Source organism: Perna viridis, chromosome 12 (genome assembly GCF_037379345.1).
Source record: "Perna viridis isolate PV_CMFRI_1.1 ecotype Kerala chromosome 12, ASM3737934v1, whole genome shotgun sequence".
NCBI classification, from domain to species: Eukaryota; Metazoa; Mollusca; class Bivalvia; order Mytilida; family Mytilidae; genus Perna; species Perna viridis.
In genome coordinates this window covers 6615525-6631091 of record NC_142456.1, presented here as the reverse complement: position 1 = coordinate 6631091, position 15567 = coordinate 6615525, and the positions used below count along the sequence as shown (strand labels likewise).

Below are 15567 nucleotides of genomic sequence, written 5' to 3'. Positions count from 1 at the left end.
AAAAATCATTTGAGAACCATAACATATAAAAGTAATCAAATAAAGATGATCAAATAATCATAAATACACTGAACACCAACAACAATAAATGAACAAGCTAAACAGTCATTAAGCATTTTTCTCAATTAAGCATGTATGATATATGTTTTACCGAACTGTTCTATAAACATTTTATTACAGTTTGTTTGTTTGTTTGTTTGTTTTTTTTTTTTAATTAGCTTATCAGATATCAAGTTCTCAAACTTTAAAACATGCGCACATGTACCCACAGTCTTTTTAAGTATCATCCTCGCACACGTAAAAATATACAATTCCTGACCTGGTTTACAGTGGGTATCTTGTACATTATATACATGTATATGAAAAAAAGTTCATGATAAAAAGTACGCATTTTCTTTTTGCGCCTGACAGCTTCATGGAATATTTTGGTTGTTATATACACAAGGTATTAAACAGAAGTATGCCTCAATCTTAAAGTAGTCACATTTTACCTAGAAGTAAAACGTTGATAAAATTTGGTCTAAACACAAGACAATTTAAATTTGCAAAACACTGAATTGCAAATCTTGCGCCGCTTTTTCTTCAACCTACCATGTCATGTGAGTAATCATTGGATGCAGATTTGCATGGGATTTAATGAAATGCATTTTGTTTTACAATATTTACTAAAATAAATTTGTAGTTACAATTTAAAATTCATGGGATTTTTTTTATCCCATGGGATTTTTCAATATCCCATGGGATTTCATGAAATCCCATGGGATTTTCATAGAATCCCATGGGATTTTTTTTCTCCCATGGGATTTTTTTTCTCCCATGGGATATCTTGTGTTAAAATACAATGATAGTCATAGAGAGTGTATGCCTTACATATTCACTTAGTGCATTTTTCTTCTGTGCAGTATGAATAAAAAGCTGTATGACTAAAAGAGAGAGGTTTTTTGTATTGTTTTGGGATGTTTTTGAAATTTTTAATCTTTTATAGCTTTGAAATGAAATCACTTTGAAAATTCACTTATCAACCACAAATGTAAAACAACGGAATAGAAAAAAATATTCAAAGACACTCTGACTATAAATATGCTGTTTAAGAATATAAACTTAGAATGCTGTATGAGCAGTACTTTTATCTTAGTATTTAAATAAACTATAAAAATTCTAATGGAAGTCTAAATTCAGGTCCATAATCAGCTTTTTGGCACTTCTTTTTCTTCTTGGTCAGCTTCAACCCATGAAACATGCTTCATTTCTCGTCTCTAGAATAAAACAAGTAAAAATCTTTATGCAAACAAAATATATAAAATATTTTACAATACCATTTTATTTGTAATCAAAGTGATCTTATTTTTTCTTACTTGATATATGTTCATTTCTAATATCAACAGCTGAAATTACTTGCAATCAGACATCTAAAAGATAACATGAACAGACAAACAGACACACAGATAAAGTGCTTTCTATGTAAGTTCGTGGCAGCACTTTTGATTTATTGTGCAAAGTATGAAGAACAGATGGACGGACACCAGTATGCCATAATATGTCCCGTCTCAAAAAGCAGGAGTACAAAAATTCTGGAGAACAGTGTATACCTGATATGATAAGCTATCAAGTTTGCATATACTGAATTAGTCGTTCACCATAGAGGCAAGCAGGTGGCTGGTTCTTGAAATGGTGAAAAACAAATCTGCATGATAATACATATGGTACCTCTGAATTTAGTTGAATTAATTTTCATTGCAAGCATCCTTAAAGCAGTTATCTTGTAATGCACATAAGTAACATTCAATGTTAAGTCCAACATGCTGGGGGTAAGTTTAATCAAAATTAATTAAGAGATTGTGGAGAAAGCTGTCGTTGAACTTTCAAAAAATGTAACAAGTTTAGTATAGTCTGAGTTGCTCATTTGCTTTTGTTACTTTGTGTGTGTAATTTTAGTTACTTTATGTTCTTTGTTGTGTATGTCTGTTTTCCATGTCTGGTCTTTGTCTCTGAATTACATTCCTTTGATTGCCGCTATTACATTGGTTCCCTTGATTACCTTTGAAACACAAGGTATGTTAGTGGTGCAAAGATAAGAGCTTAAATAATAATGGTCCAGTTCAACTACAATTTTAGAATAGGACTTGACAAACTCTATTTGCAATTGAATATTCACACAATAAAGATATTTGTTTTTGGCTTAATCATATAACAAAAGCATCTGTATACAAAAAGAGATATCTCCTGATAGCAAGTAATAGTGATTTTTACCAGAACTTAACATCTAGCTAGAGCTTGTTTATCTTGCCTCAGACATAGTTGGTTTAATACTTAATTTTCTTAATTTAATTAAGTTCTTTATATGTCACTCACCTTTTACGAGTCATTACTAAGAATCCTTTCATGCATCCTCTAATCTCTCTTGAGCAACATAGAGCACCTTCAAAACAAAATTATACTTATTATGCATTAATTCAAAATTAGATAACTTTCAGATTCTGTATATAGACAGTAAAATGGAGTTATAAACATGTAACTGAAACAGGGGCTGCACTGGCTTCCAAAATTCTGTCACCAATTTTTTTTTAATCAATGTTCAGAAATAAGAGCAAAAAGTGGTGCCAAAAAAATTTCCAATTTTTTAAAATATGACAGTACTAAGTCCACTGATGAAATTCCATGAGAAGAAAAAATGAAATCAGTACAACTTATATGCCATATATATACAATTTCCAAATCGTAAAACAATTTCTCTTCAAACACAAGAAATCTTACACCCCAATTCCCACTTATGAAAACTTGCATCCAATCTTCAGTGTGTGATGGACAGGTTGAAAAACTAAACTAGTATTTTTATATTTAAAATGCTAAAATCAAAACTCTGTACTACATTTGGGTCTAAAAGCACTGAATCTATTATGGTTTCAAATGATCATATCTATATTGTTAATTTCAAATTTAAAGCCTTTCTGAATTGTTAAAACAGAAGATTAACAACATAAACATGTTACATTTGTACCCATAACTATCCATATCTACATTTTAACAAAAAAAAAACATTTGTACTGTACCTTATGTGAGACAGTACCTACATCTATCTAGTTTGTCTTACTGCATGCACAGATAAACTTATGGAACATATACAAAATGTATTATTCCAGCATTCAAAAATGGTCATTGCTTATACTGTTTTAGTCACATTTTTCAGTCCATATTTATTCCATCAATTGTAGAAGAATTACCATTGCAGTACATAAATAAAAATCATTGCTTAAAATATGAAAACTATAAAGTTTGACTCTGCCACATTTTCCCAAAAAAATGGCAAAATATTGAAAAAAAAATCCAACAAAAAAGGGGGGTCTAATCCAGACCATACCCTTTAAAAAGCCATCGTGTTTACATGGTTTTAGTAAACATTATCTGGAAGTGAGACGTGCTGTTGTTGTCCAGTACATGCAGCCCCACTTGTAGCAGTAAAATGGTTATGACTGAGTCAGTGAGTGATCCTTCAACTCGCGTTCATTTCCGTTTAGTAAACGACAATATCGAATACTCGGGAATAAATGATACTAACCTGTTTCTATTTTGGAAAGAACGAGTTTAAAATATTAATTGCATCCAACATTTTGAAAGCAGTGAAAATCCTTATTCTCGCGTGCTTATTCTCATGCGAAGAGTTTCTCAATGAGTTTGGAAATACAGGGGAAAGAAACGAATTATGGTGTAATGTGACAAGTTATGATTTGACCACGGACCAAAAGGTAACAACACATGGAAACGTTCTATCGTGCATCACATTTCACACTCCTAGTATTTTAATCGTAAGTACTTTTTTTTATCAGGCTTTCTAAAAATCAGACAGCACGTCAAAAACCAACCCAATTTAATTTTATTTCTTGTTTAGAAACAGTTACTGATCACATAATCTTAGTTTTTTATTTGTTTGTTGCGCTAAATAGAGAAAAAGTATGTACAAAAATGTAGATTGTAAATGAAATTTGCACAGAAGCATCGTTTGTTTGGTAGGTTTTCTTCACCGTGAATTACTTTTTATCCAACATGAATCACTTTTCCATTAGCAGTGTCTGAATTTTATGTTGACTGGTACTTAACATTTGATCTAAACGGAACCTTTCAGGGCTCTCCTAAGTGTTATTTGTACAAATTTGTACCAAGTCTGCAAAAATATTTAACAAAACGGACTTATTACAAAAAAATGCCTTACTAGATGTAAACTAAGATAATCATCACATTCCTTGTTTGTTGAAACTGGGGGTTACTATGGTATAGAGATGTCAAATAGATAGTGTGCTTTGTGCACAATGAAAAGTGTCGAGGATGAATTTCATTTTGTATCGAGTTGTGACGCCAGTATGTCTAGCCTAATTATTTTAGAAGCCCCTCCTCTTTCAAAATATAGTACATGCATATATTTCAAAACCACTGGAAATTTCAAGGTGATGCGTAATTTATGTAGGTTCCTTGTCCATGTATTTACAGTCTTAACTTAATTACTTTAATTATGATTGTGTATTTGCATTTGTAACGTATATTAACTTCTGTTCAGGTGTTAGAATACTGGGATATGTACTGTTGTTTGTTGTAACATTGTACTGGTGAGCATGATTGCCTTACTTAACTTATACAGATATTAATTTGAATTGATCTTTACAATGAATTTTAAAAATCAAAATCTGCAGTCAAAATGTATACGTAAAACTCAAATTTTCGTTTATTACGAGAAAATTACTACAGGTATTAACAGCTCGATATTCCGTTTTACTGTTAATTAAGTACAATATACAGGAAGTGGTCGGTTTAGCTGGGGGCACTTATAATCTAGGTAATAAATACATCCCGTAATATGGCTTCGCACGTGTTTCGTGTGGCAGATCAAGATATTTACAAAATAGGAGCTGACATAGGACCCTAAATTTAACCAAGAAAATTATGAAAATGATATATTCTATTCACTTTTATCGAAAATATGTGAAGCAACTATTTGTTTGATTATTTCTTATGCACAAATGTCACATTAAAAAAATCAATTTATAAGGGGACCAAGGACAGCCGCCATAAAACCTGGTTTAATTCTCAATGTCCAAAGGAAATGCCTGTACCGAGTGACGATGACCATTGCAATGGTTGCAAACTTTCCGGTTGTACTTTGATAATACCATTTAAATTTTATGCAGACTTTTCATTTTGACTCTTATATAGAGTTTATCACTTCGATAACTTTGTTAATAACCATTCATTTGTTATGGACAAATATTCATGTTTGTCTCTCACCCTTTGTTTTACGGTATTATTCTACACATAGCACGGAAAGCTCGATACTCGCCCAATAAGTAAACTAAACCGTTGAATAGGCTTATTCGTAAGGGATATAATGTTATGATATTCTTGTCATTAGATTCTTTTATTCTCTAAACACCATTACAGTACAGAGAAGACAATACAGTTAATACATAAATATTCAGCGCATGACAATTGTGGAAACTATAATAAGATAACAGAAAAAAAAGATTAAGTAAATAACATTTTAACACATTTTGACAAATTTCAGATAGTGGCATTGTAGAGGACTAACCTTGAGAAACATTTTTAAAATCAATTTCGATGAGTTTAACAAAATTACATAGGTTTCGTAATTCATGCTTGTTTTTTGTCTGAAACAGATCTTTAAATTTCAGAACATTCACTCGCTCTAAATATCTTTTGTTTAAAAATTGCTTCCTCGTGTCCGAAAAATGAAGACATTGGAAAATGACATGGAACTCATCTCCATGTTCTCCATTATTACATTAGGTACATAAACTTGAGTTACCAAAGTTTTGCCAAGTTGCTGTTTCGCTTGGTAGTCTATGGTTGCCTACTCTGAATCTACAAAGAGTAATAGCATCCTTTTCGTGTAAAATATCTAAATAGTTTTCGAATTCAAATTTTTCTTTAATCAATTTATAACAAAAGCATTTATGCGAGTTTTCTACGTCGGATCTCCATGTTTGTTGAAACTGGTCTTTTAATCGCAGATCTTTAAGGATGACATTTTTTTGGTATTTCATTGATTCGCTCATGGAGTCTTTAAATAGGAATTGGACCACTATAGGAGAGTTCGCCAATCTCATTAGTGATGTCATATTCACTAATTTTCATATCATTAAGTGTCAAATTGGTTGGCAAATAAACAACGAAATAAACAATTAGCAAATTCATGATTAGAATCCCAATTTTCAAAACTTTATAACTTTGTTATTCTACATCCATTTTTAGTTCTGTAAAATGTTTCAGTTAGATAAAATAATTCATATTTTATGTGTAAATTTATTACTCTTTTACTTAAAAATAAATTTGAAATGATATTTATATGTAAACCTCTATTATCATTAAAAATTATTTTAAATTTTTTATGCTCACACAGTCTAATTACTGAATATTTATTTTAAAATTCCGTGGATAAAAAGAGTATTATTGACAGTGTAGAGAACCAAAAGAATTTGTCAATTACCATAAAAAACGAAAACGTTATGATGATATAAAGTTGATGCCCCATGCCATGTTGGGATTTTTTGCCAACCAAATCCAAATCATAGGTAAGTGATGAAATCACGAAGAACTCTCCAATATTTTAAAAAAGTTTTTGGCATGACATTGGTTGTGTCCTTATTGTATGACGTGTGAAGCACCGTGGCTCAACCGCGCATGGGAAGAATTGAAATTGATTTTACATATGATAGGGACATCCAGACTTGGGACCGGCAAGTTATCCGGGCGGAGTTAATGTCCATTTAAAAGATTTTTCAATACTAGATCCAATACAAGGTAGATCTATTTAGGTGTAGATTACATCTTTTTGGCATTTTTTGGATATATATATATTCCTAACTTCTATTTTATTTTCATATTTTTATGAAATATTTGATATCACTGCCTTTTACAGGTAGACTGATACAATTAGTGCCAGTCTTTTTAAGCGCAATTTAACCACGGGGAAATATGTTGGGACAATTAAACTAGTTTTTTATCCAATTGGCGCAAACGTTGAATCGAAAAACGCGCAATGTACACTTTCATTGAAATTCAACGTGTAGACACTTGGTAACCAATATGAACTGTACAAAATAGTATGTTCAGTGTACACAAGGTATAGATTGTACATATAGAATCCACCGTATAGTGTTTCGAAAAGTAGAATGGGTGAATCTTATTACACGTATGTACAATACAGTTTAATGCATATCATATAAATTGTAGCTTTAACCAGTTTCCCTACTTGTATGTAGGCAATTTTGAAATTATACAATTAAGGATTTTTACTGTAATGTTGGAATATACTAGTATACCTTTGTCATCATCTCATCTGTAAAAGCTGCTTGTATATAACAGGAACGCACTTTTGTACACTATGTACACACGGATGATCAGAACTGTAAGTGTACGAACATCTACTGCAATATTGGACAGATTCTACCGTATAGTGTTTCGAAAAGTTGAATGGGTGAATCTTATTACACGTATGTACAATACAGTTTAATGCATATCATATAAATTGTAGCTTTAACCAGTTTCCCTACTTGTATGTAGGCAATTTTGAAATTATACAATTAAGGATTTTTACTGTAATGTTGGAATATACTAGTATACCTTTGTCATCATCTCATCTGTAAAAGCTGCTTGTATATAACAGGAACGCACTTTTGTACACTATGTACACACGGATGATCAGAACTGTAAGTGTACGAACATCTACTGCAATATTGGACAGATTCTACCGTATAGTGTTTCGAAAAGTTGAATGGGTGAATCTTATTACACGTATGTACAATACAGTTTAATGCATATCATATAAATTGTAGCTATAACCAGAGGTATGACAGACTTTAGAACTTCAATTTCCCTACATGTATGTAGGCGATTTTGAAATTATACAATTAAGGATTTTTACTGTGATGTTGGAATATACTAGTATACCTTTGTCATCATCTTATCTGTAAAAGCTTCTTGTATATAACAGGAACGCACTTTTGTACACTATATACACACGGATGATCAGAACTGTAAGGGAACGAACATCTTCTACTGCAATATTGGACAGGTAAATCCTGTCACCTGTTGACTCACCTGTTCTGTCTGAGCCATAAAACAATTATTTTTTTAAAAATTACCTCAGGGCGATTCTATTCGTCACCTGGCCTGTGTAGTGTCGTACGTAAACTTAACCGAGATTTTGAAAGTGGGTTCTAAAAGGGGTGGGGGTCTAGAAAAAAAGGTGTGTGTCATAGTATAATATTTCCTTATTTTCACCAAAATTTTGCATGAAATTATCCACGTTAATCCAATTATATCATTTTTATTACTTCTTTTTTGAATATAACAGCCAAAGATTTTGATAGGCTATTATAAAAGTCCTTGTATATAATTATATTTACTGAAAGGATCTGCTTACTAGTGAATGAGTTTTTTTTTCTTTTAATTTATATAAGGTTTTTATAATTTTACTAGCGAATTAAAACCGTACATGTAACAGGGAGTTATAATTAATTACAGGTCTATGCGTGTAACTGTCACCAATGATTTTACAGTCCACGCTTTAATTTACATTACAAAAATCACGCATGACAGAAGACGCTTTTGTATACGGTTCATTCCCCGCTATGACCTCGTCCCAGCAGCGAGATAAGTGTTGATGCTGCAGTCGTTCAGAAACTAACGAATTCAGTACAGCAATGAATGCATACGTCAAGTTCCGACTACAGTAAGTTAGGAGTTGTACTGCTCCAGAAAATCTTCATGATTTGCTCTGACTACTCTGCTCCTGAAACAGTTTCCTCCTTCCACAGTCACAGGTTGGGAACTACAGCTGAATTCTCGTGCGGTGTTTACCCATTATAAAATTAGAATTTTTTTTAAAGTATTTTATTTGAAGGGGGAATATTTATTGTATCTGAAGAATCCTTTTTTTTTCACTGTAATTGTAATATTTAATGATTAAGTTACCGTGGTCAGGGAATTTATATTACAGGGACTGGTCACTCCTTACCAAGTTTATAATATGGAGTAGGCATTTCCTAAATCAGCGAGCATCGTGAGCTTTACTGTATATGTACCATCTTTGCAAGACTTATAAAAATAATAATGGACATTACAAAGAGGGGGGAGGGCGACCTGGATGAAAATTTTTGCTTCACAATGGCAATATTTTTATTTATATTTAACCAGCAAGCAAAATCAATATTTCTACTTAAAAATATGTCTTGTTAAGTAATGGGGAGTTTTTTCAGCTATACTTATTTAGTGAAAAAATGAACACCCAGCCCATTTTACAAATTTCTGGATCTGCCCAGCATATAGCTACTTATCTGTCAAAGAAGAATTAAAGTATTTGTAATCAATTCAACCTCATTTGAACATTAATTACAAGAACAAGTCACAAGTTTTCAGTCAGTAGAATAGACTTATAATTTGTTTACTTATAGTACAAAACAGGCACTACCTGACAATCCTGCAAAAAGTTTTAACTGGATTTGTTGCTTAGTATGTGTTCCTAATACATGTTAGTTCTTAAAAGTTCTTAAATAGAACTTAAAATAAGATATGCTGTGTGCAAAGATTGAAATATGTTGATTGGCATTTGTTTTTTGTTTTTTGTTTTTTTTTTGGAGGGGGAGGGTTCAATACCAACAGAAAATTTTCAACAGAACCATATTGAACTCCATCTTTACACATGTGGCTGGCATTTTAATACTTGTACAACTAAATTTGTCTAGCTGTATTTTTATTTTTTCAGAACTTTAAGTGAAGACTTGTATTTAAAAGAGAGACACTTACACATTTCTTAGAGAAGAATATTGACCAATTAAAAAGGGCGATTATCATTTGACACATTTACTGTAGCAGTAAGTACTTATACATGCAATACTCAGTGATTATTAAATAATTAAACAAATTTTTTTCATCCACAGGTTTGCATTTTTTAACATAATCTTGATGACATTGTAAATAGGCTGAAACAGTTTTGCTTTGAATACACAGGAAGCTTTCATGACGCACATTTTAATAGAAAGCACACTTAAACTCGTAAAATAGTAGTGGAGATGTTTGATTTTGTTTTTTCGTTTAACAGACTATCAGAAACTTTCACGCATACTGTTTGAATGTCATCTAATTTTTTATATTATTAAAATTGGAAAGTTAGGCTTTATGTAAAGATATAATATATTCACTAGACCCATAAAGGGAGATAATTAAACTGATTGGTTTTTAATGTGAAAACCTTGTTAGCACAGCTCCTCCAAAACCACTCAAGGTATTTAAAAAAAAAATATGTGAAGAAATGCATCAGTAGAGATTCAATGCAGTACTTTTAGCTTTGTATATTGTAGGGACAACCTGATAATACCAGATGACTATTAATACATTGACCAACCTGATGGATTGGGTTTTGGATCCTGTAGTGAGAGCAACATATGATAACTTGTAATTACAGGTATTCCTATATATGCATGGTAAAGCATTACTTGTACATGATTTTGATGTTTTTTTTTAGGTAATCAGTTTACTTCAAATTGTTATTAATGTTGTGCACTCTGTTAGTTAATTGAGCACAAGAAGCATATTACTTGTAGTTAGTTTTTCAACTTAGCACATTAAGTTCTGTCTTTATACATGAATGAGTTCCATATAAATCAGAATACATTAATAAGTTATTAATATTTGTAAGAAACCTTTAAGAGTTGAAGACCCACAGATTATGCTTTGCATGGCTTTGAAAAGTGAGGGGGTGGTTGTTGCCTGCTGAAACTGACCAATCACCCTCATAGTAATTATTCAGCCAGTAACACAAATCATGTGTACATTAGGTTGTTACATTAGGTTGTTACTTTATTATCTTTCAAGGTAGGTTTTTGATAATTGGCATGTTGTTAAGCATTTTTAAGATGTATAGCCTTCTACATGCTCTAGGGTTAATTACCATTGACCTTGACATCACATTTTTGTGCTTTGTTTGCATTTTTTTAAATTAAAAATCTACCCAATACTATGACATGTTTAGTTCTTAACTATTTTTTAGGTATCATTATTGGTTGGGATTCTATGGTCAGAATAGCTACTGGTATACAGCAAGAAATTCCTGCAAAATTTTAGGAGGATTTTCACATTATATTTAAGAGCAACACTATCATGATCAGATCATCACTACAAAGTGTGCAGTACATAACATGAGCTTTTACTATTATTACCATCAAATGAGAAATTGAGAATCTTCTTTTGGTGATACTGGAGTACAGTTGTAAAGAAATCATCATTGCTACCTAAATATGATACATGTACATACATGTACTTGTGACTGCTAATACTATTTCCACTGAAGCTAAAGTGTTGACATTCAAAAAATAGTTTAGATGTATCAGCCTCATTCACAGAAGGGTGAAGTTGGAGGAAACTGTGGGGATTTAGACATAAGCAACAAACATGTAAATTTTTAAATAGGAATGTAGTTACACGTTTATTCATCAGAAGAAATCAATTCATTTTTTTCAAAACCCCACCATTGCAAAAAAGGTTTTAATTTTTTTAAATAATCATTAATAAATGTCTGCCGATTCAGGAAAAACTTAGAACATACATTATTGTACCTTACTATGATTTTATGTGCTGTAATGTGTATCAAGCATTCATTTTCTGTTTAAGTAATTTTATATCTGTTTACATTCATGACAATATTAGGTGTTTTTATGATGTCTATGTTAGCCAGATTGGAATAGTTTATATGAACGGTGGTTCTTGCCCATGATTTAAGGTTCAAAATGAGTTAGACTTTGATTCAGACATTTAATTCCTGTCAAATTGCATGGGCATCTATTTCATATCCTTGGAAATTATGAAAGAAGGTTTAGGCGTTAATTTGCTCATTTTTGCCAAAATTTTGCACAAAATCAACCCAATTTTTACACTAAAGGGGGTGTATTAAATAAAGTTGATTTTGCATTTTAACACTTTTTGTTTAAGAATGGACATAAAATGCCAAAAAATACAGATACTTTTGTGTTGAATGTGGATATGGTTATGAATTGTGATGAAAGACTAACCTTTTTGTAGTTTATCAACAATATCAGTACTTTTGCAATGCAAAAAAAAAAGAACTATATTTTGTTATAAAGCATGTTCAAGAAATAACACTTATCAAGATAATTTAGCTTCAATTCTTTTTTAAGTTGAATAATTAAATACATAAAAACATGCATATTCCTTATAAAATTTAATAAAGTAATAAATATACTTACTAAATGTGAGAATGCATTGGTTATTACGTGCTTATAAATAATAGAGATGTAAAATTATTTAAATTCTATAGCTTTATTCAATCTACACACACATTTGTACTTTCTGGTATCTTATCATAATACCTCTTCATACACATGTACCCATTTTTATATGTTTCTAACTGTATTGATTTACATACAAAAAATCCTATGGGACAAAAAAAATCCCATGGGACAAAAATAATCCCATGGGAGAAAAAAAATCCCATGGGAGAAAGGAAATCCCATGGGACACAAAAAAATCCCATGGGATTCTATGAAAATCCCATGGGATTTCATGAAATCCCATGGGATAATGAAGAATCCCATGGGATAAAAAAATCCCATGATTTTTAAATTGAAACTATAAGTTTATTTTATCAAAAATTGTAAAATAAAATGCATTTCATTAAATCCCATGCGAATCTGCATCCAATGGTTACTCACATGACATGGTAGGTTGAAGAAAAAGCGGCGCAAGATTTGCAATTCAGTGTTTTGCAAATTTAAATTGTCTTGTGTTTCTAACGAAAATATAACACCAACATATTTGATGATATTATGTAATCATTGAAAGGGACACGAAACAATAGGAAAAAAATTGCATTAACTTTTGTGCCAGCGAAGCTCTCAAATATAATGATAGACAAACAGCTTCTTACGATCCCACTCTAGCAAGAGAGGCGCTGTTTGGAGTTTCGTCGATCCCATACATGTTCATAAACCAAATGGGAACAACCTTTTGCAAAATTAAATTTTGATACAACAAGAACGTCCTATAATTATCTTATTCACACTCCTGGACATCAGTTTTTTTTTAAGTAGCAATCTATATAAAATTCAGACACTGCCTATGGCAGAGGTAATTCACGCTGTAGAAAACCCACCAAACAATGCTATTTTCGGCCTCTACATATGCTTTATCTTTACATAACCATGATAGTCCTTTCTGTTTTCAGATCTTTTGTTTTTGAGAAAACTATAATTCATCTCTAGCTAAAATCAAGAACGGTAACTCTTGCAAAGTGGCAAATTCATACATACTCTATATATATATAATTTCTATCATGTAAGGGTAACAACCCAATTGCAAATTAAAACTGGTTATGTAGCCTGTAACTGTTTCTGACAAAAAAATGGAAATAAATTCGCGCTGTGTTTTTGACAAGAATGAATAATATTTTGTCTATCTTTTTTTTAAATAAAAAACTGCTACTTAGATAAAAAAACCTTTAAAGTTTTGTCAAGTAACCCCACAGGGTAAACGAACGATTGTCGAAAAAGGTAAAGTTTGAGTAATAGCTAAAATATTTGACTTAAAAATTTAAGTAAATACTGCTCAAAATCTAGTTTAGAAATCCTTTATTTTCTGTCATTTGGTCTAACCTGCCAAATAAAAAAAAAACTAGTAGGTCTTCAACATGACTGTTTCTACTACAAAGTTGACAAAAGATGTCCTTTGGTCGTGCGCTTTGATGAAAGCTTAATTTTGCCGTCATTTGCTGTGCAGTCTGGGGCAATGATGCTGTGCAGACTGGGACAATGATTTTCGTATGATTTAGCATTGCATTCTATGTTAGATTCTTTTTTCAAATTTCTCTTGTTATATGTTTATTTTTGTTCTGCTGGATGTTTTCAGTTTATGACTATACCTTTACATATGGTAATGATACGGTTTTTTTTCTGTGCGTGTTCAACTTGTTTCTTTTTTTAAGGTTCAAACATGATATCTGCATAAAGTGTATTCGCTTTGGTGTCTGTTTAATCATGAAAGAATTGGCCGATCTCATGCTTGAACATCGCCGAAAGTAAAGAGTAGTGTTGAAACGAAAACTGTATATTCAGGGATTTCCTTATGACAGCCAATTCACCATGAAATAAATCCATACAATACAATGAACAGACTGCATTATAAAAACCACCGGCATTGACATCAGTAATAGAATATTCAGACTATATATTCAGAATATATGACATAGATTTTGGTTAAACCTAGGTTTTTATTGTATACACAAGAGTTCAAACTATTCCTACACTGAAAGGTAAATTCCTTCATTTGCCTTGCCTAGAGGCGACTCAGATACAACTGTAAGACATGCTTCAATATGGACACGGCGGTTGGGCGGACCTTACTGTGGGCCATACACCAATCATTTACCAGAATATACGTACAGATTTGTAGTATAAAAGATTCAATCTACCCCGCAGACCTATAATCGCTTCCTGCCTTCTTATGTATCATTCCACTAGTTTATAGACACTGCTGTACAGGATACGAAAAAAAAACAGGGCATATAACACTAAGTGTGTCTGAGGTGTAAAGACTTTCAAAAGCAATGGCAGATTCGAAAAACTCTGATTTGGGTAGAAGTTCAGTCATAATTAAAGAGAAAACAACTTTATTTTTGATAAGACATTTTAAATACGCAACCAGATTTTACAGTAAATAAAGTTTCAACATATTAAATAAAAACTCTTCATAATTTTCGCTTTAGGAGGTTAAAAATTAAACACTGATCAAATTTTGTCAATCTAAAGTTCTTTCAAAGATAAGATTTAAGCATTGACTTCCAGTTTACACGATGATTTTAGGGATGGAAATAATCATAGGGGTGATGGAAGCCCAAGTAAACTTCATGCTGCACGCGTTTGTTGCCAATTTTATTATTAATTATTTTCATCCCTTCACGTGCAAAGAGAGTCGATGATTAAATTGGTGCATGTTAATAGTTTAAGTAAGTACTACTCTCAGTAAGAATCAGGTAGTGAGTGAATCATAGTAGAAAAAACACACATCTTTCTATGCAATCTAATCATAATACAATCAGAAAGACATAAGTGGCATGCATTATTACTTTTTAAAGTGTCAGTAATTCGATATATTTATTATAAATGATATGAAATGCCTTGCAGTTTCATCATCAGTCACTATTCCCGTATCATTCTAATGTTATTTTGAACTGGCTTTACTGCATCATGTGACACTTCTAAGACGAACAGACTGCCAATTCGTATTTAAAAGACCATAAACTAGTTGCCCTCATTTTCACATTTCTGTGTTTTTCTGAGCATGATTCATCATTTTTCGAATTTGCCTGATTCTTGCAGATTCAAGCACTTTAAAATATAAAGAAACGTTGAAATAAAAAGTAGTCGAATTGAAGTAAAAAAAAATCTTGGTTTTTCTTCGTGCAACCTACTTTGGAATCGTCAACATTGTAGACTAACTTGATTTTACAACTTCACAAAGCCAAGCGTGTATAATACATGATAATTGCTT

General features: G+C 31.7%; 2 long non-coding RNA genes across 8 annotated transcripts; one reads left to right on the top strand and one right to left on the bottom strand.

The window, feature by feature from the left end:
• Positions 1–751: 751 nt before the first annotated feature.
• LOC148601001 (uncharacterized) lies at positions 752–3696 on the bottom strand. The gene is made up of 3 exons (XR_015917281.1): positions 3557–3696; positions 2353–2419; positions 752–1256 (listed from the first exon to the last, which is right to left on the bottom strand). It is a non-coding gene; the product is annotated as an uncharacterized LOC148601001 (long non-coding RNA).
• Positions 3674–11384, top strand: LOC148601000 (uncharacterized). 7 transcript variants are annotated; one of them, XR_015917276.1, is made up of 4 exons: positions 3674–3803; positions 9773–9881; positions 10368–10471; positions 11057–11384. It is a non-coding gene; the product is annotated as an uncharacterized LOC148601000 (long non-coding RNA). The 7 variants fall into 7 exon arrangements; XR_015917280.1 differs by lacking the exon at positions 3674–3803 and adding an exon at positions 4580–4598; XR_015917278.1 differs by lacking the exon at positions 3674–3803 and adding an exon at positions 6647–6807.
• The last annotated feature ends 4183 nt before the right edge of the window (positions 11385–15567 follow it).